The sequence below is a fragment of the Zalophus californianus genome, chromosome 7, assembly GCF_009762305.2.
Source record: "Zalophus californianus isolate mZalCal1 chromosome 7, mZalCal1.pri.v2, whole genome shotgun sequence".
In the NCBI taxonomy this organism is placed as follows: domain Eukaryota; kingdom Metazoa; phylum Chordata; class Mammalia; order Carnivora; family Otariidae; genus Zalophus; species Zalophus californianus.
Window position 1 is genome coordinate 98,042,849 of NC_045601.1, and position 21,083 is coordinate 98,063,931.

The window sequence follows — 21,083 nt, forward strand, 5'->3', positions numbered from 1 at the left end:
CTGTGGCTACACATGGACCTGTGCACATGATACAATTACAGAGAACTAAAAATACACAGATAAATGAGTATAAGTAAAACTAGGGAAATCTGAATAAGATCGATGAATTATATCAATGTCAATATCTTGGTTGTGATACTATCCTATAGTTCTGTGAATTGTTTACATTGGAGAGAATTGGGTAATAGGTACATGGGATCTCTCTGTATTATCTCTTATGACTGTATATCAATCTGTAATTATATCAAAATAGGGGTACCTGTGTGGCTCAGTCTGCTGGGCGTCTGCCTTCAGCTCAGGTCATGATCCCAGGGTCTTGGGATTGAGCCCGGAGGACAGGTTCCTTGCTCAGTGGGGAGTCTTCTCCTTTGCCCTCTGCCCTTCCCCCTGCTTGTGCGCTCTCTCTCTCAAATAAAATCTTTTTTTTTAATTTTTTACAGATTTTTATTTATTCATTTGAGACACAGAGATACAGAGAGAGAGAGAGCATGAGCAGGGAGAGAGGCAGAGGGAGAAGCAGTCTCCCCACTGAGCCAGGAGCCCAATGTGGGGCTCGATCCCAGGACCCCGGGATCATGACCCGAGCCGAAGGCAGACGCTTAACCATCTGAGCCACCCAGGCGCCCCTCAAATAAAATCTTAAAAAAAAAAAAAAAAAGCAACTGTGCCACGCACCAGGAGCTATAAAGAGATAACAAATGTTTTTATTATCATGGAGACACAGAGTTAGGAAGCCAAAGGTTTTAGAAACAGCAAAGCCTGATTGGTCATGCCCGGGAAACAATTTAACTGTGAGAAGTGAACTTTGTGGTCTGATAATCATACGGGTTAACATTAATAGCACAGTTCTAAATGCTTGATATGAAGCCTCTCATTGGATCTGTACTACAACCTTCTGAAATAGTATATTATTATGATGATGATGATGATGATGATGGAGATTTTGCAGGTGAGGAAATCAAAGCATAGTCAGATTAAATAATTTTCCCAAGTCATAAAAAAAAGAAGAAAGAAAACCCAAGGCAGTCCTGTTTTGGCCAATCTTGAGTGATATTTCAGCATTATATATAGGGCACTTGGTTATTTGTCAAGATGTTGGGTTCTAATTGCAATATGCTACTGATTCACAATTTTTTTTTAAAGATTTTATTTATTTATTTGAGAAACAGAGAGAATGAGAGAGAAAGCACATGAGATGGGGGGAGGGTCAGAGGGAGAAGCAGACTCCCCGCTGAGCAGGGAGCCCGATGCGGGACTCGATCCAGGGACTCCAGGATCATGACCTGAGCCGAAGGCAGTCGCCCAACCAACTGAGCCACCCAGGCGCCCCCTGATTCACAATTTTAACTTGAGAAGTGATTCAACCACTTGGTTACCCCATTTGAAAAAAGACATTGGAGTACATTTCTAGAATCCTTACCACATGGGCATTCTATATTTTTATGATTCCCCAGTTCTAGAATGAATGGTAGAAAGAATGTTTTCCATCCCCATTTTGACAGTTAAACTCATCTCCAGTGACATTGTTCCTTTCTCCTTTTCCCTCATTTAAGTGTTTACCGAACATTCACCGTAGGCTGTATGTTGAGTATTTGGTTTTATTTCAGTTCCTGATGCTCCCCTCCCCCTACCTATCTCTACCTCTCCCTGCAGAAGGCTTCCTTAATGCTTTCAGTGCTGGCAAATTTCAGATAACATAGCAATCATTTCCTGAGTGCTTACCAAACACAAAAGATGAACACAGGTGATGTCATTTGGTCAACACAAAACCAAGTGAAATGGTACTAACATTACTTTTTTATACTTGTGTCTTGGAAAATGTAAATGTCTGAGTTAAGGACAGTCACTGATCATGGAAGTTTGAAGCAGGTCTCAAACCCTAACCTACGTAACTCAGACACACCTGGCAACATTGTCTATGCCTTGAAACCTTCCAGAAGGTCATTTTTTAAGGAGGTGGATTACTCCATTGTGATTTTTTTTTTAACTTTCTCACTTTCCTTTCTGAAACTTTACATTTGATAACCGATCATTTTAAAAGCACCTTGGAATTCCAGAAGCTCCCTTAAGGTGGCAGTGTAAGTATAATCAATGTCCGTGCAACCTTCAGTGTCAACTTGCAAGTGATGTACTTCGGCAAATGAGCCTTTGGTCAGTTCTGGAGTTATATAAATGTAAAATTAGGGCACTCTGAATGGGAAAAAAAGAGTTTTGAGCATCCAGGATATTGACCTCGGAGAAATTCAACCAACTTGCAAAACAAAGAAAATAACTTCCTATGAGGACAAAACAAAGCACCTACTTGTTGCTGCCCACCCATTTGATAACCAGCTTGGTCATCTTCCAGCAGCAAACACAATAGCCTTACAGATGTTTTCCCATTTCCTCTGCCCCCTTGAAACCAAGCATTTGGGAATAAACAGTCTATTTCTTCTTTCTTGATTTGCTTCAATGGTTGTAAACAAGGGAACCACTGGCATATAGAAATGACACATATTTTTCTTTAACACATATGAGTCCCTGCCCCGGACTAAACAAAAAAGACAAAATGATTCAGCCAACGTTCTCAAAGTGTTTGGTCAGGACAAAAAGCAACCAGGCAATAAACATTTATGGAGTTACATCCAAGTATAACAGATATCTTTGGGCTGTCTGCCCAGCACATGACTGTGTTTTTGGAGAAAGGTCTCCTCCACCCACAAAATTAGTTCCCAGGAACCATGTTTTTACTTCATGACTCTTGGTCATAGCTGATTGAATTAGAGGTAAACACCTGACTCCAGAGGAGGTAATTCATTGGCTGGCCAGAAGTCAACTGCATTCTCTTTTGAGGACTCCAGCTAAGAGACAGAGGTGCACCTTACTGAGTCCCCTCATGGCTGGAGCATTAAGGAGAAACCCCAAGGATTCTTGCTGCTGAGGCCTTCATTGTTCAACCTTCCTCGAATCCTAGGTGGTACCCTAGGTAGTTTTTGCTGAAGCTTATTTTAAATGGGTTTCAATTACATGCATTTCCTATGAAGCACACCAAAGTCCTGTGCAAAGTCCAGTGAGAATATAAGAAGGGATGTATGACTTGTTCCCTGCCCCCCACCCCCGAGAATGGGTAATCTTTCTTGCTAGAGAAGAGAACTGGGGTTCTGGAATTCAACTCAGCTCCATCACCCTGAGAATGTCCTTTGTTTCTCTCAGAGCCTGAACTTTGTTCTCAGTAAACATGGAAATGATAACATCTGCCTAATAAAGTCATCTCCACCAGGCAGTGTCCATCTGGCCAGGTACCTGGCTCACAAGAGATGCTCAATAGATGTCAGTGTCCACCTCTGCCTTTTGAGCAGGTCCTTTGTCTGGTCTCAAATGCAAGTCACACAAACACTGTAGAGTTATTAATAGGAAATAAATTTATTTATTCTTATAAATACATATATACATATATATATACATACACACACACACACATATATGTATATGTGTATATATATCCATAATAATGGCTGTTTAGCCAGGGATAGATTCTCTGTTTGGAACTGCCAGGGCAGAGGGTAAGGAGGGGGACAAAGTGGGGGGGTGGTCCCTGCTCCCAAGAAATAGTCTTGTGGACAAAATTGAGGCCTGTTTCTTGACAGAAGAGGTGTGAGTAGCTCCTATATTTTAAGCCAATGTTGAAGGTTGAGTAGAAAAGTCTGGAGGAACCCTTGAGCCCCCATGCTTGGGAATACTGGATCAGGGAGAGTGTAATCCTCCTAACTGGACAGCTTCCCCTTCCTGCTAATGGTCTCTCCTGTGAAGAAAATTTTCACATAATCAACTCATTCTCATGAAAGAGCCCAATACGGGTACCCTTCTCTAGGCATTTTCAAAGAAGTTAGTGAGAATAGCACAAATAGAAAAAATAATCTATTCATGGAATTTCAGGAATCATTGGGGAAACCTTTCTTCCTAAGGTGGCTTTAAGTCACCCCATTATAATGGGACACTACATCATCTGCCTAGAGAAAAGATTCCTAGGCCCCAGAGCTCCTGGGATGTTACTTAAGTTATCACTGCCCTGTTACTGAGAAGATATTGACAATGCAGTGGTAAGTTGCATCTGGCAGCCAGCTCAGTATTCATTGAGCATCCACTCAATGGTAGGGACTGTTGAACTGGAAATACAGCATGCCCAAGACAAACAGTTCCTCCCCCTCAAAAATTCTGCATGAGTATACACCAACTGTTATACATAGGCCTTGTGACTTAGATTTTTTTTTCATAGTCCAGATTCCCTGGATTCATTTCTGAGTTCTATGGAGAACACAGAAGAGCTATTTCCTGAAAGCCCTTTAAAACAGTGGTGCACCAATATTTCTCTACATTATTCCTTTTAAAAACTAAAACACAGAAAGGAGAGCACTTTTTCACCCATTTTCCTGCTGAAGGTTGAATAGCTTTGCTACCCCAAGCATTCCAACATCAATAGACACTGCTGTCACTTATCAGGTATTATATACCTACTTGGGCCCCACAGTCTGGCTGTCCAGGTTAGTTAAGTATGAAGGTGACAGACTTGCTTGTGAGCATGCATGAGACAGCCACTAGGAACATACTGAAGTATTACTGGAACTTGCCATGAAGCAAAGGCCAACAAAACATCATCTACACTGTTGAACAGAGAAAAGCAACATTTTCAAAATTAAAGGACTATGTGTAAATAAGATTCCCTCTGAGAAAGTAAACAAGATGTGAAATAAGGATCCAGGCTTGCTTTGGTATCACAATGCTCACCAGAATGGTATCCAAAATCTTTTAGGTTTTTTTTCTCCCCCTTTTTAATAAATGCTCCAAATAAAGCAAGTCTGAGTTTGGTCAAGAGAGCTTAGTTTGCATTCTTTGATAGATGAGGAAGGGATGAATTTAACACACTGCTAAGCTTAAAAAAAAAAAAAAAAAAAGAACAAGACTAAGGAAGATTCTCGCTTCTTATTTTCTGTCTCAAAAAAGCCCCTGGTAAGAGGAAGTTAGTATTAGTGAAATGAATGTTTAATATTATCAGAGTCACTTATAATAAATCTCTGTTTGTGTAGAGGACACCAGCTTAAGAAATCATTTACCTGAGAGTTATTGAAAACAGTAATACATAGTTGACTAACACATACTTTGTATGTTATGTGTATATACTGTATTCTTAATGTAAGCTAGAGAAAAGAATACGTTATTTTCTTTAATTAAAATATCATTAAGAAAATCATAAGGAAGAGAAAATACATTTATAGTACTATACTTATTGAAAAAAATCCACATATAAATGAACCCCTGCTGTTTAAACCTATGTGGTTCAAAGCTCAACTGTATAATCAAATATCAAATCATTATGCTGTACACCTGAAACTAATATAATGCTATATGTCCATTATACCTCAACAACAAAAAATTATCCTCAATGAAAAAAAAGATATTCAAAAGACTTTTAAATTTTAATTTGATGGAAAACTTATATCAAAACATCATTAAAAAGTAGAAAGATGAATAACAAACTGAGCAGAATATTTGTCACAATATGACAAAAGGTAAATGTCCTTAATATATAAAGAATTCATAAACATTGAAAAGTAAGATATTAAGACTGCCCAGAAAAGGTAAAGGATATGAAAAACTATTCATAAAAGATATAAAGCTTAGAAAGACATCCTGTGAGGGGTGCGTGGGTGGATTAGTCAGTTAAGCAGCTGCCTTTGGCTCAGGTCATGATCCCAGGGTCCTGGGATTGAGTCCCGCATCAGGCTCCTTGTTCAGCGGGGAGCCTGCTTCTCCCTCTGCCTGCTGCTCCCCACTGCTTGTGCTCTCTCTCTCTGGCAAATAAATAAAATCTTAAAAAAAAAAAGACATCCTGTGTTAATGAATTGGAAGACTTAATATCATGAATATGTCAATACTACCCAAAGTGATTTACAAATTAGCAAAATTCCTATCAAAATCACAATGGTGCATTTTGCAGGAATAGAAAATCCATCCTATAATTCACATGGAATCTCAAGGCACCCTGAATGGTCAAAACAATCTCGAAGAAAAGGAACAAATTTGGAGGTCTTATATGTCATTATTTCGAAACTTATTATAAAACTATAATATCTAAAATGGTGTGATACTGACATAAAGACGAATATTTAGGCCAGTGGAATAAAATAGAGATCCTAGGAAAAATCCCTCACATATATGGTCAAAGGATTTTTGATAAGGATGACAAGACCATTCAAAGGACAAAGGACAGTTTTTTTAGCAAGTAGTGCTGGAAAAACTGGATATTCATGTACAAAAGAATGAAGTTCGACTCTTACCTTACACCATATACAAAAATCAACACAAAATGGGTCAAAGACCTAATGTAAGACCTAAAACTATAAAACTCGTAGAAGAAAACATAAAAGAAAATCTTGATGACATTTGGGTTTAGCAATGATATCTTGGACATGAAACCAAAAAGTAAAGCCAACAAAAGCAAAAATAGCCAAACAGGACTATACCAAAAACTTCTATGCATCAAGCTGCAGGCAGGCTTCATAGTCAACAAAGCGAAGGCCACCTCTGCTTACCAGAATGCCCACACAAGTCACGCGGAAACTTGTAACAGCAGGCCCTGGGGCTACCCTGCCCACCAGCTTCCCTAAAGCAATTGCAACCAGGCTTTGCAGTGGGCAGGGCTTTGCAGCGATCTGGGCCAAGGCCATCCCTGCCCACACAGGCCCCTATAGCAGTCCCAGCCAGCCCTTATGCCACTATGCCCACAGCAGCTGAAGCTATGCTACAACATAAGATCACACACAGCCCACACAGGGGAAATTTCTAGAGCACATATCTCTACAGGTTAGGAAGGATATGGCTCTTGGCCCCACAGGAAATCTTTATAAGTCCACTCTTTTAAGACCAGGAGACATAGCAAAACTACCTAATACACAGAAACAAACACAGAGAGTCAGGCAAAATGAAGAAACAGAATATTTGTTCATGCTAAATCTCTCAACAAAGTGGGTTTAGAGGGAGCATACCTCAACATAATAAAGGCTATATATGAAAAACCCATAGCCAATCTCATATCCAACGGTGAAAAAGTTTTTTCTGTAAGATCAAACCAAAGAATAAGACAAAACTTCTGAAAAATAACTATATGAAACAAAGATAAACAATTTACCTGATAAAAAGTTCAAAGTAATGGTCACAAAATGCTTACTGAACTCGGAAAAGAATGGAGGGACACAGTAAGAACTTCAACTAACAGGTAGAAAACATTAAAAATTACCAATCAGAGCTGAAGAATATACTAGAAATGAAAAATACATTACAGAAAATAAAGAGCAGATTAGAGGATACAGAAAACCGATCAACAATCTGGAAGACAGGGTATTGGAAATCACCCAAACTGAACAGTGAAAAGAAAACATAATTTTAAAAATGAAAATACTTTAAGGGATCTCTGGGACAACATCAAGCTTACTAACATTGCATTATAGGGGTTTCAGTAGGAGGAGAGAGAAAGGGGCAAAAATTAGTTAAAGAAATAGTTCTTAAAACTTTCCTAACCTGAAGAAGGAAACAGACATCTAGGTTCAAGAAGCAGAGTCCCAAACAAAATGAACCCAAAGAGATGCACACCAACAGATATTATAAAGGAAATGTCAAAAATTAAAATGGGAATGAACATATGTCCTGCAAATGGAAATGAAAAGAAAGCTGGGGTAGCAATACATCAAATAAAATAGACTTTAAAACAAAGGCTATAATAAGAAACCAAGAAAGGCACTACAATATGTTAACTAACTTGAATTTAAATAAACACTTGAAATAAAAATAATATATTACATAATGATGAAGAAATCAATCCAACAAGAAGATATTACATTAATGAATATTTATGCATAGGAGTACCTAAGTATGAAGCAAATTTAACAGAAGCAGAGGTAGAAATTGACAATAATATAATAATAGTAGGGAGACTTTTAACACCCCCTTACATTAATGGATAGATCATCTAGGCAGAAAATCAATGAGGAAACAATTTCTTTGAATAACACATTAAACTGGATAGATCTAAGAGATATATACAAAACATTCCATCCAAAAACAACAGAATACACATTCTTTCAAGCGTACACGGAACATTCTCCTGAACAGGTCAAGTTAGGCCACAAACAAGCCGCAGTAAATTTTTTATTATTTGTTTCAGGGGTACAGGTCTGTGATTCAACAGTCTTACACAATTCACAGCGCTCACCATAGCACATACCCTCCCCAATGTCTATCACCCAGCCACCCCATCCCTCCCACCCCCCACCACTCCAGCAACCCTCAGTTTGTTTCCTGAGATTAAGAGTCTCTTAGGGTTTGTCTCCCTCTGTGGTTTCATCTTGTTTCATTTTCCCCTCCCTTCCCCTATGATCCTCTATCTTGTTTCTCAAATTCCTCACATCACTGAGATCATACGATAATTGTCTTTCTCTGATTGACCTATTTCGCTTAGCATAATACCCTCTAGTTCCATCCACATCGTTGCAAATGGCAAGATTTCAATTTTTTGATGGTTGCATAATATTCCATTGTATATATATACCACATCTTTATCCATTCATCTGTTGATGGACATCTAGGCTCTTTCCACAGTTTGGCTATTGTGGACATCGCTGATATAAACATTGGGGTGCACGTGACCCTTCGGATCACTACCTTTGTATCTTTGGGGTAAATACCCAGTAGTGCAATTGCTGGGTCATATAGTAGCTCTATTTTCAACTTTTTGAGGAACCTCCATACTGTTTTCCAGAGTGGTTGTACCAGCTTGCATTCCCACCAACAGTGTAGGAGGGTTCCCCTTTCTCCACATCCTCGCCAACAACTGTCATTTCCTAATTTGTTAATTTTAGCCATGAGGTGGTATCTCATTGAAGTTTTGATTTGTATTTCCCTGATGCCGAGTGATGTTGAGCACTTTTTCATGTGTCTGTTGGCCATTTGGATGTCTTTGCAGAAACGTCTGTTCATGTCTTCTGCCCATTTCTTGATTGGATTATTTGTTCTTTCGGTGTTGAGTTTGATAAGTTCTTTATAAATTTTGGATACTAGCCCTTTATCTGATATGTCATTTGCAAATATCTTCTCCCATTCTGTCGGTTGTCTTTTGGTTTTGTTGGCTGTTTCCTTTGCTGTGCAAAAACTTTTTATCTTGATGAAGTCCCAATAGTTCATTTTGCCCTTGCTTCCCTTGCCTTTGGCGATGTTTCTAGGAAGAAGTTGCTGTGGATGAGGTCGAAGAGGTTGTTGCCTGTGTTCTCCTCTAGGATTTTGGTGTATTCCCGTCTCACATTTAGTCTTTCATCCATTTTGAGTCTATTTTTGTGTGTGGTGTAAAGAAATGGTCCAGTTTCATTCTTCTGCATGTGGCTGTCCAATTTTCCCAACACCATTTGTTGAAGAGACTGTCTTTCTTCCATTGGACATTCTTTCCTGCTTTGTCGAAGATTAGTTGACCATAGAGTTGAGGGTCCATTTCTGGGCTCTTTATTCTGTTCCATTGATCTATGTGTCTGTTTTTGTGCCAGTACCATACTGTCTTGATGATGACAGCTTTGTAATACAGCTTGAAGTCTGGAATTGTGATGCCACCAGCTTTGCTTTTCTTTTTCAACATTCCTCTGGCTATTCAGGGTCTTTTCTGGTTCCATACAAATTTTAGGATTTTTTTTTCCATTTCTTTGAAAAAAGTGGATGGTATTTTGATGGGGATTGCATTAAATGTATAGATTGCTGTAGGTAACATAGACATTTTCACAATATTTTTCTTCCAATCCATGAGCATGGAACATTTTTCCATACCTTTGTGTCTTCCTCAATTTCTTTCATGAGTATTCTATAGTTTTCTGAGTACAGATCCTTTGCCTCTTTGGTTAGATTTATTCCTAGGTGTCTTATGGTTTTGGGTGCAATTGTAAATGGGATCAACTCCTTAATTTCTCTTTCTTCTGTGTTGTTGTTGGTGTATAGAAATGCAACCAATTTCTGTGCATTGATTTTATATCCTGCCACTTTACTGAATTCCTGTATGAGTTCTAGTTTTGGGGGTGGAGTCTTTTGGGTTCTCCACATAAAGTATTATATCGTCTGCAAAAAGTGAGAGTTTCACTTCTTCTTTGCTGACTCAGATGCATTTTATTTCTTTTTGTTGTCTGATTGCTGTGGCTAGGACTTCCAGTACTATGTTGAATAGCAGTGGCGATAGTGGACATCCCCGCCATGTTCCTGACCTTTGGGGAAAAGCTCTCAGTTTTTCCCCATTGAGAATGATATTTGCCGTGGGTTTTTCATAGATGGCTTTTATGATATTGAGGTATGTACCCTCTATCCCTACACTGTGAAGAGTTTTAATCAAGAAAGGATGCTGTACTTTGTCAAATGCTCTTTCTTCATCTATTGAGAGGATCATGTGGTTCTTGTTCTTTCTTTTATTAATAAATTGTATCACATTGATTGATTTGCAGATGTTGAACCAACTTTGCAGCCCAGGTATAAATCCCACTTGGCCATGGTGAATAATCCTTTTAATGTACTGTTGGATCCTATTGGCTAGTATTTTGGTGAGAATTTTTGCATCCATGTTCATCAGGGATATTGGTCTGTAATTCTCCTTTTTGATGGGGTCTTTGGTTTTGGGATCAAGGTAATGCTGGCCTCATAAAATGACTTTGGAAGTTTTCCTTCCATTTCTATTCTTTGAAACAGCTTCAGAAGAATAGGTACTAATTCTTCTTTAAATGTTTGGTAGAATTCCCTCGGGAAGCCATCTGGCCCTGGGCTTTTGTTTGTTGGGAGATTTTTGATGACTGCTTCAATTTCCTTAGTGGTTATGGGTCTGTTCAGGTTTTCTATTTCTTCCTGGTTCAGTTTTGGTGGTTTATACGTCTCTAGGAATGCATCCATTTCTTCCAGATTATCTAATTTGCTGGCATAGAGTTGCTCATAATATGTTCTTATAATTGTTTGTATTTCTTTGGTGTTGGTTGTGATCTCTCCTCTTTCATTCATGATTTTATTTTTTTGGGTCAATTCTCTTTTCTTTTTGATAAGTCTGGATAGGGGTTTATCAAGCTTATTAATTCTTTCAAAGAACCAGCTCCGAGTTTTGTTGATCTGTTCTACTGTTCTTTTGGTTTCTATTTCATTGATGTCTACTCTGATCTTTATTATTTCTCTTCTTCTGCTGGGTTTAGGCTTTATTTGCTGTTCTTTCTCCAGCTCATTTAGGTGTAGGGTTAGGTTGTGTATTTGAGACCTTTCTTGTTTCTTGAGAAAGGCTTGTATTGCTATATACTTTCCTCTTAGGACTGCCTTTGCTGCATCCCAAAGATTTTGAACAGTTGTGTTTTCATTTTCATTTGTTTCCATGAATTTCTTAATTCTTCTTTAATTTCTTGGTTGACCCATTCATTCTTTAGTAGGATGCTCTTTAGCCTCCATATATTTGAGTTCTTTCTAACTTTCCTCTTGAGATTGAGTTCTAGTTTCAAAGCACTGTGGTCTGAAAATATGCAGGGAATGATCCCAATCTTTTGGTACCAGTTGAGACCTGATTTGTGACCCAGGATGTGATCTATTCTGGAGAATGTTCCATGGGCACTAGAGAAGAATGTGTATTCCATTGCTTTGGGATGGAATGTTCTGAAAATATCTGTGAAGTCCATCTGGTCCAGTGTGCCATTTAAAGTCTTTATTTCCTGGTTGATATTTTGCTTAGATGATCTGTCCATTTCAGTGAGGGGGGTGTTAAAGTCCCCTACTATTATTGTATTATTGTCAATGTGTTTCCTTGATTTTGTTATTAATTGGTTTATATAATTGGCTGCTCCCATGTTAGGGGCATAGATATTTAAAATTGTTAGATCTTCTGGTTGTATAGACCCTTTAAGTATGATGTAGTGTCCTTCCTCTTCTCTTATTATACTCTTTGGTTTAAAATCTAATTTGTCTGATATAAGGATTGCCACCCCAGCTTTCTTTTGATATTCATTAGCATGGTAAATTGTTTTCCACCCCCTCACTTTAAACCTGGAGGTGTCTTTGGATCTAAAACGAGTCTCTTGCTGACAGCATATCGATGGGTCTTGTTTTTTTTAATCCAATCTGATACCCTGTGTCTTTTGATTGGGGCATTTAGCCCATTTACATGCAGGGTAACTATTGAAAGATATGAGTTTAGTGACATTGTATTGCCTGTAAGGTGACTATTACTGTATATTGTCTCTGTTCCTTTCTGGTCTATGTTACTTTTAGGCTCTCTCTTTCATTAGAGGACCCCTTTCAATATTTCTTATAGGGCTTGTTTGGCCTTTGCAAATTCTTTTAGTTTTTTTGTTTGTTTGTTTGTTTTTTGTCCTGGAAGCTTTTTATCTCTCCTTTTATTTTCAATGACAGCCTAGCTGGATATAGTATTCTCGGCTGCAGATTTTTCTTGTTTAGTGCTCTGAATATATCATGCCAGTCCTTTCTGGCCTGCCAGGTCTCTGTGGATAGGTCTGCTGCCAATCTAATATTTCTACCATTGTAGGTTACAGACCTCTTGTCCTGAGCTGCTTTCAGGATTTTCTCTTTGTCTCAAGTCTCAGTAAATTTAAGAAGACTGAAATCATATTGTGCATCTTTTCTGACGGCAACGGTATGAAACTAAACATCAATCACACACACACACACACACACACACACACACACACACACACACAAAACAAACTGGAAAAAACACAAACACATGGAGGCTAAACCACATGCTACCAAATAGCAAATGGGTCAATGAAGAAATGAAAGATGAAATTAAAAGATACTTGGAGACAAATGAACATGAAAACACAACAGACCAAAATCTTTGGGATGCACTGAAAGTGGTTCTAAGAGGGGCATTTATAGTGATACAGGCATACTTCAGTAACAAGAAAAAAATCTCAAAAAGTATAACCTTATACCTAAAGGAACTAGAAAAAAGAAAAAACAAAGCCCAAGATGAGTAGAAGGAAAAAAATAATAAAGATCAGAGCAGAAATAAGTAGAGACTAAAAAAAATAGAAAAGATGAATGAAACTAACAGTTGGTCCTTTGAAAAGATAAACAAAATTAACAAACCTTCAGCCAGAAAAAAAGAGAAAGGGCCTAAATAAGTAAAAACATTTTAAAAAAGAGAAGTTACAGTAGACACCAGGGAAATACAAAAGATTATAAGAAACTGCTATGAACAATTATACACCAACAAATTAGATGACCTAGAAAAAATAGATACATTTCTAGAAACATACATTATTCCAAAACTTAATCAACAAGAAATAGAAAATGTAAGCAGACCAATTACTAGCAATAAAACTGAACTGGCAATCAAAAAACTCCCAACAAGGAAAAAGCCAAGACCAGATAGTTTTACAGGTCAAGTCTACCAAACATTCAAAGAAGGCTTATATCTATCCTTCTCCAACTCTCCCAGAAAATTGAAGAAAAACTTCCAGATTCATTTGGTGAGGTTACCAAAACAAGCCAAAGACACAATACAAAAAAAACTACAGGCCAATATCCCTAATGAACATAAATGTAAAAATCCTCAAAAAATATGAACAAGCCACATTTAAAAATACACATTCAAAAATGCAAAAATACATCCTATCAAGAGGGATTTATTGTAAGCATACAAAGATGGTTTAATATTTGCAACTTGTTCAATATGATACACCACTTTAACAAAATGAAAATTAACCATCATATGATCATCTTAATAAACAAAGAAAAACATTTGACAGAATTAATTTGTTCATGCTAAATCTCTCAACAAAGTGGGTTTAGAGGGAGGATACCTCAATATAATAAAGGCCATATATGAAAAACCCATAGACAATCTCATATTCAATGGTGAATAATCGAAAGCTTTTTCTCTAAGATCAAGAACAAGATAGGGATTCCCACCTCACCACTTTTATTCAACATAGTAGTGGAAGTAGCAATCAGACAAGAAAAAGAAAGAAGGCATCCAAATTGGTAAGGAAGAAGTAAAAACGTTTGCAGATGACATAATACTATACTATATATAGAAAACCCTAAAGACAACACCAAAAAACTGTTAGAATTGATAAATGAATTCAGTAAAGTTGTAGGTACAAAATCAATATACAGAAATCTGTTGTATTTCTTATAAGTACCGCGCGCTAACCGATTGCGCCACTGGAGCCGTAGAAATCTGTTGTATTTCTATACACTAATAACAAACTATCAGAAAGAGAAATTAACAAAACATTCCCATATACAATTGTATCAAACAGAATAAAATACTTGGAATAAATTTAACCAAAAAGGTGACAGACCCATATTCTGAAAACCATAAGATATTGATGAAAGAAATTGAAAATGACAAAAAATATGTGAAAAGATATGCCATGTTTATGGACTGGAAGAATCAATATTGTTAAAATGTTCATACTGCCAAAGCCTTCTATAGTCCAATGCAATCCCTATGAAAATACCAATGGTATTTTTCATAGAAGTAGAACAAATAACACTAAAATTTGTATGGAACTAAAATATGTATTGAACACCACTAAGGGTTCTGAATAGCCAAAGCATCTTCAGAAAGAACAAAGCTAGAGGCATCATGCTCCAAGATTTCAAATTATACCACAAAGCTATAGTAATCAAAACAGATTGGTACTGGACTGTGTTCCAAGATGGCAACATAGGAAGACCCTGGACTCACCTCCTCCATGGACACTTGAAATCTACACCTATTGATAGATAGCAATTCCTCCTGAAGGAGAACTGCTTGAACAGCTTCTATACAACACAAGATAGAGAATGACAAGAAAGATAGAAACACAGTAACAAATGGAACCCCCACACCCAATGCTGAGAACTACAGTAGGGAGGATCAGTACTGAGCAACTAGGAGCAGATTGGTCTGCCCTAGAAAATAGTAAAATAAATAAATAAATAAATAAACAAAAAGCTGCAGTTTAAAAGGGTAAGCTAGAATTTGAAGGAACTATACTTAGCACCCTCCCAAATGGTGAGAAAGCTGCTGGAATCCTCTGGGTCCAAGGGGCTCCCCCTCCATGTTGAGAGCACAAACAGGAGCAGGGTTCCAAGCACCATAGCCAGCCTGCCACCTCAGCAAGTAATAGGTCTCCCATACCAGCATAGGATACCTTGGGGCATAGAAAAAAAGCCACAATTTAAAAAAGCATCTAGAATATGAAGGAACTAGTCCTAGAGCCCTGCCATATGGTTGGGGAGTTGCTGGAACTCCCTGGCTCAGAGTGGCTGATGAACATCATGGTTTACTTCCCCTTCCCCCTTGATAGCATAGTCAGGAATATGGTCTGGATGCCCTAGCTGGCCCACTACCCCAATGAGTTCCAGGCACCTATCCCACACACCAACCCCTGCCATCACACCAGGGTGGCTCTGACATGCCACACACCTGGACAACTTGGTCAATGCTCACTACAATTCCAGCTGTTGTGCAAGATGACAGGTGCAGAGTACCATGAACACAATGACCCACATCACTTAAGCTCCAGACAGCTGGGTGCTAGGGCACTCAGTCCAGAGAGCTCTAGGTCATCCTGGCTCATGCCTGCTTCAGCTCCACTCACCCCACCAAGGTGCTCCCTGTTGTGGATCATCCCAGAAACTCCCAATCCAAGCCCACCTCAGTTCTAGCCACCCTACCAAGACACACCTTGTGTGAAGTGGCCAGGAATCCCTGGCCCACACCCTGCCTCAGATCCAGCCTCCCTACCATTGCACACCCATAACACTAGCCCACACCTGCTTCAGTTGTAATAGCTCTGCCAGTGTCCTCCCCTGCATTGAACACCATGCAACACCCAACCCATACCAACTTCAGGGCCAGCTGTTTTGCCAGGGCAGGCCCAGCATGGAGTGTCCTATGCATGACCCCATGCCCACAATAGCCATAGCACTAGCCAGGCAGCCAAAGTCACCAGGCATACACGGCCTATACAGGGGATGATCATATACTAGACAATTCCTTCAAGTTTAGGAGTAGCTATTCCATTTAATTCATAGAAACAGATATAGAAAGTCAAGCAAAATGAGGAGACAGGATATGCTCCAAATGAAAGAATAAGACAGAACCTCAGAAAAAGAACCAAGTGAAACAGAGATAAGCAATATACCTAACAAAGATTTTAGAAGAAAGATCATGGGCACCTGGGTGGCTCAGTTGGTTAAGTGTTTCCCTTCAGATCAGGTCATGATCCCAGGGTCCTGGGATCGAGCCCACATTGGGCTTCCTGCTCAGTGGGGAGCCTGCTTCTCCCTCTCCCTCTGCCCCTCCCCCACCACTTGTGTGCTGTCTCTCTCTCTCTCTCTCTGTCAAATAAATATATAAAATCTTTAAAAAAATAAAAAATAGAAGAATGATATAAATGAACGAATAAAAGACTCACCAGACTGGAAAGAAGAGTAAAAGAACTCAGTGAGAACTTCAACAAAGAGACAGAAAATAGGGCGCCTGGGTGGCTCAGTCGGTTAAGTGGCTGCCTTCAGCTCAGGTCATGATCCCAGCATCCTGGGATCAAGCCCCACATTGGGCTCTCTGCTCAACAGGGAGTCTGCTTCTCCCTCTCCCTCTGCCCCTGCTCTCTCTCTCGCTAATAAATAAATAAAATCTTTTAAAAAAGAGACAGAAAATATAAAAAAGAACAAATCAGAGTTGAAGAATACAATAACTGAAATGGAAAACACACGAGGGCATCAACAGTAAATTAGAGGATGTGGAAGAATGGATCAGTAAAGTGGGAGAGAAGGTAGTGGAAAGCACCCAACCTGATCTGTAAAAAGAAAAAAGATTTTCAAAAAATGAAGATAGATTAAGAGATTTCTAGGACAACATCAAGCACACAAATATTCACATTAATGGGGTCCGAGAACAAGAGAGAAAGAAGCAGAAAACTTATTTAAAGAAATAATAGTTGAAAATTTCCCTAATCTATGAAAGAAACAGACATTCAGGTTGAGGAATCACAGAGAGTTCCAATAAGATGAACCCAAGGAGGTCCACACCATGACATACAATAATTAAAATGTCAAAGGTTAAAAGATAAGAGAGAATTTTAAAAGCAGCAAGAGAGAAGCAAAAATTTATGTACCAGGATAACTCCACAAGGCCATCAGCTAATTTTTTCAGCAGAAACTTTGTAAAACAGAGAGAGTGGCATGATGTATTCAAAGAGCTGAAAGGAAAAAAAAAACCTACAACCAACAGTATTCTAACCACTAAGGTTATCGTTCAGAACAGAAAAAGAGATAAAGAGTTTCCCAGAAAAACAAAAAGTAAAGGAGTTCATCATCATTCAACTGGTCTTACAAAAAAATGTTAAAAGGATTTTGTTAAGTGGCCAAAAAAAAGCCCATAGTTAGAAGTAAGAAAATTATGAATAAAAAGATGTAAAATATTACTACATATACATAAAACATGAAGGCAGGGAGTAAAAAGGAAGTTCTTTTAGAATACGTTATAACTTAGTGGCTATCAACTTAATATAGACTGCCATATACCTATGATATTATATACAAACTTCATGGTAAACCCTAAACCTATATTAGATACACAAAAAATAAAGAGAAAGGAAGCCAAGCATAATACTAAAGAAAGTCATTACCATAAAGAAAGAGAGGAAGAAAAATAAAAGGGACAGAGAAGAACTACAAAAACAACCAGAAACAGTTTACAAAATTGCAGTAAGTACATACCTGACAGTAATTACTTAAATGTAAGTGGTATAAATGCTCCAGTCAAAAGACACAGTGTGGTGAAATGGATTTAAAAAAAAAAAGCTTTTGCACAGTTAAGATTAACTATCAACAAATGAAAAGACAACCTACTGAATTAGAGTAGAGTAGATACTTGTAAATGGTACATCTCATAAGGGATTAATATTCAAAATATATAAAGAATTCCTGCAACTCAACTTGAAAAAAAACCAATCAGATTAAAAAATGGGCAGAGGATCTGAATAGATCTTTTTCCAAAGGCATACAAATGGCCAACAGACACATGAAAAGATGTTCAACATCACTAATCTATGAGGGAAATGCAAATCAAAACCACAAAACTGTACCACCTCACATCTGTCACATCTGTCAGAATGGCTAGTATCCAAAAGACAAGAGATAACAAGTATTGGCAAGGATGTGGAGAAGAAAATCCTTGTGCATTGTGAGTGGGAATGAAAATTGGTGCAGCCACTGTGGAAAATGGTATGGAGGCTCCTGAAAAAAATAAAAATAAAAATACCATATAATTAAACAATTCTATTTCTGGTTCTTTTTCTGAAGAATACGAAAACACCAATTTGAATGATATATGCACTCTTAAGTTCATTGTAGCATTATTTACGATAGCCACATTATGGAAGCCACCTAAGTGTCTATTGATAGATGAGTGAAAGAAGATGTGGTATGTATAAAGAAGATGTTGTGAAAACATGGATATTATGTTAAAGCATATTATGCTAAGTGAAGGAAATTAGAAAAAGTGAAGGAAGTTAGGAAAAGCCAAATACTGTGTGATTTCACTTCCTGTGAATCTAAAAAACCAACAAACAAAAAATGAACAAAACATTTGGAGAACAAACTGGTGGCTGCCAGAAGGGAGAAGGGTGGGGGGATGTGCAAAATAGGTAAAGAGGCTTAACAGGCACAAACTTCCAGTTACAAAATATTTAAGTCACAGGAATGTAAAGTATATAGCACAGGCTATATAGTCAATAATATTGTAATAACTGTATATGGTAACAAGACAGTAACTCGACTTAGGTTGTATACCTGAAACTAATGTAATATTGTATGCCACCTGTACTTCAATAAAACCAAACCAAAACCAAAATCGCCCCCAAAACACTACATTGCTGTTCTGCCTGCCCTGGCCAAGTTCCAGGTGATATTCTTTGTATTACCTCCAACACTTAAAGTTTGGACAATTTCAGTGCAAAGTAAATAATCAAAACTATAGGCCAATAAACACAACAACTTAAAAAGAAACCCTAGGAATCAAAGGAAACAATAGAGTGAGAAAGCAACATATAAAATGAGAGAAAATATTTACAGATCTTTTGTCTGTATATAGATATTCAGAAGCTTTTACTGCTCTGCAACAATAATGAAAAAACAAGCAATGATTAATTAAAAAATAAAATAAATAAGAATGGGCAAAGGGCTTGAATCCACAATTTTTCAAGGAAGCTATGCAAATGGCCAACAAATATGAAAAGATGCTTAACATGACTAATCATTAGAGAAATGCAAATGAAAACCACAATGAGATATTATCTCACACCCATTAGAATGACTACTATTTAAAAAATAAACAGGAAACAAGTGTTGGCAAGATGTGGAGAAATGGGGTGCACCGTTGGCCAGATTAAGAAATGGTGTAGCTGCCATGGAAAACATCACAGTTCCTCAAAAATTTTTTAAAAATAAAATTACCTTATGATCCAGCAATTTCACTTCCAGGTATATACCTGGAAGAATTGAAGTCAGAGCCTTGAAGAGATATTTTTATACCCATGTTTATTGCAGCACTATTCACAATAGCCTAAAAGTGGGAACAACCCAGATGTCCATCAACAGATGAGTGGAAAAGCAGAAGGTCATGTGTACATACAATGGAATATTATTCAGTCTTGGAAAGGAAGGGTATTCTGACACATGATCCAACAGAGATTAAATTTAAGGATGTTGTGCCAAATGAAATAAGCCAGTTGGAAAAATACCAATACTGTATTATACCACTCATATGAGATACTTAGGATAGTCAAATTTATAGAGACAGAAAATAAATGGTTGTTGCCAAGGGTAAGAGGAATTTTTAGTTGCTTAATGAACAGAGTTTAGTTTTGCAAGATGAAAAAAGTTCTGGATATTGGTTGTACAACAATCTGAATATATTTAACACTACTGAGCTTTACACTTAAAAATGTTTAAGACGTTAACTTCTATATGTGTACTTTATCACAGTTAAAATTTTTAAAATTATTTTTAAATAAAAAAATAAAAAAGGAAAGCTAATGAGTATATGGAAAACTATACAAACTCACTTGTAATCAAGAAAGTGAAAATTAAAATGGGATCAGTTTTTACTGATCAAATTAGCATTTTTAGGGCGTCATACTTGACACTGACATAGATATAGCAAAATGGGCACTTTACCATATTCAATAGCACTAAGCCTAAGAGCCTTAAAAAATTCATATCTTTACCCAGGAAGTCTATTTTTTGGAATCCATTCTAAGAAATACAGAGTGTTTATATATATCATGTATATTTATGTATATTAAGATTCCCTTCACAGTGTTATTTATAATAAAGAAAAAGTCTACCAACAAGGAAATGGTTTCAAATGTTAACGTATGGAATAAATGTTATGTAGTATTTTGCCACCATTAGAAATTATACTTATGAACAATTTCTAATGACACGAGAAAATGGTTAAGATGCAATTTTTAGTACATGAAATAGGGCATAGAACTTAATATGTGATATATCAGTTATGCAATAAATATAGGTGAGCAAAGTAAAAAAAAATGGAAACAGTTTGAGATGTGTACAGTGATTTCTTCCGTTGGGTCAAACTTAGGGTGATTTTATTTCATTCTTTATACTTTTTTTTCATTTTTCAATTTTTTTTCCTATTGGATCTACAGTCATTCAAGGCCCTCAGTAGAACATGCGATCTTTATCTTCAGTAGGTAACTGAAGCTCTGTTACTACCAGCTCTGTTAGCGGTGGTTCTCAATTAGCTGACTTTAGGGTTAATATCAATTAGCTCTTTTTCAGCTCTCAAGTTCATATTTGTGCCCTAGACTCAAGTCATAAAATGAGTCCTAGCAATATTACTTCTTATTTATTTTTATTTTGTTTTATTTGTTTGTATGTAGTAAAATACACACACAAGATTATTACAATTTTTAATGACATTTGTTTTTTTAAGTAAGAGCAATTAAATATATTCCTAACAGTATCACCGCAATTTTTATATTGCCATAAATAAGTTTTTTTCAGCTTTGTTC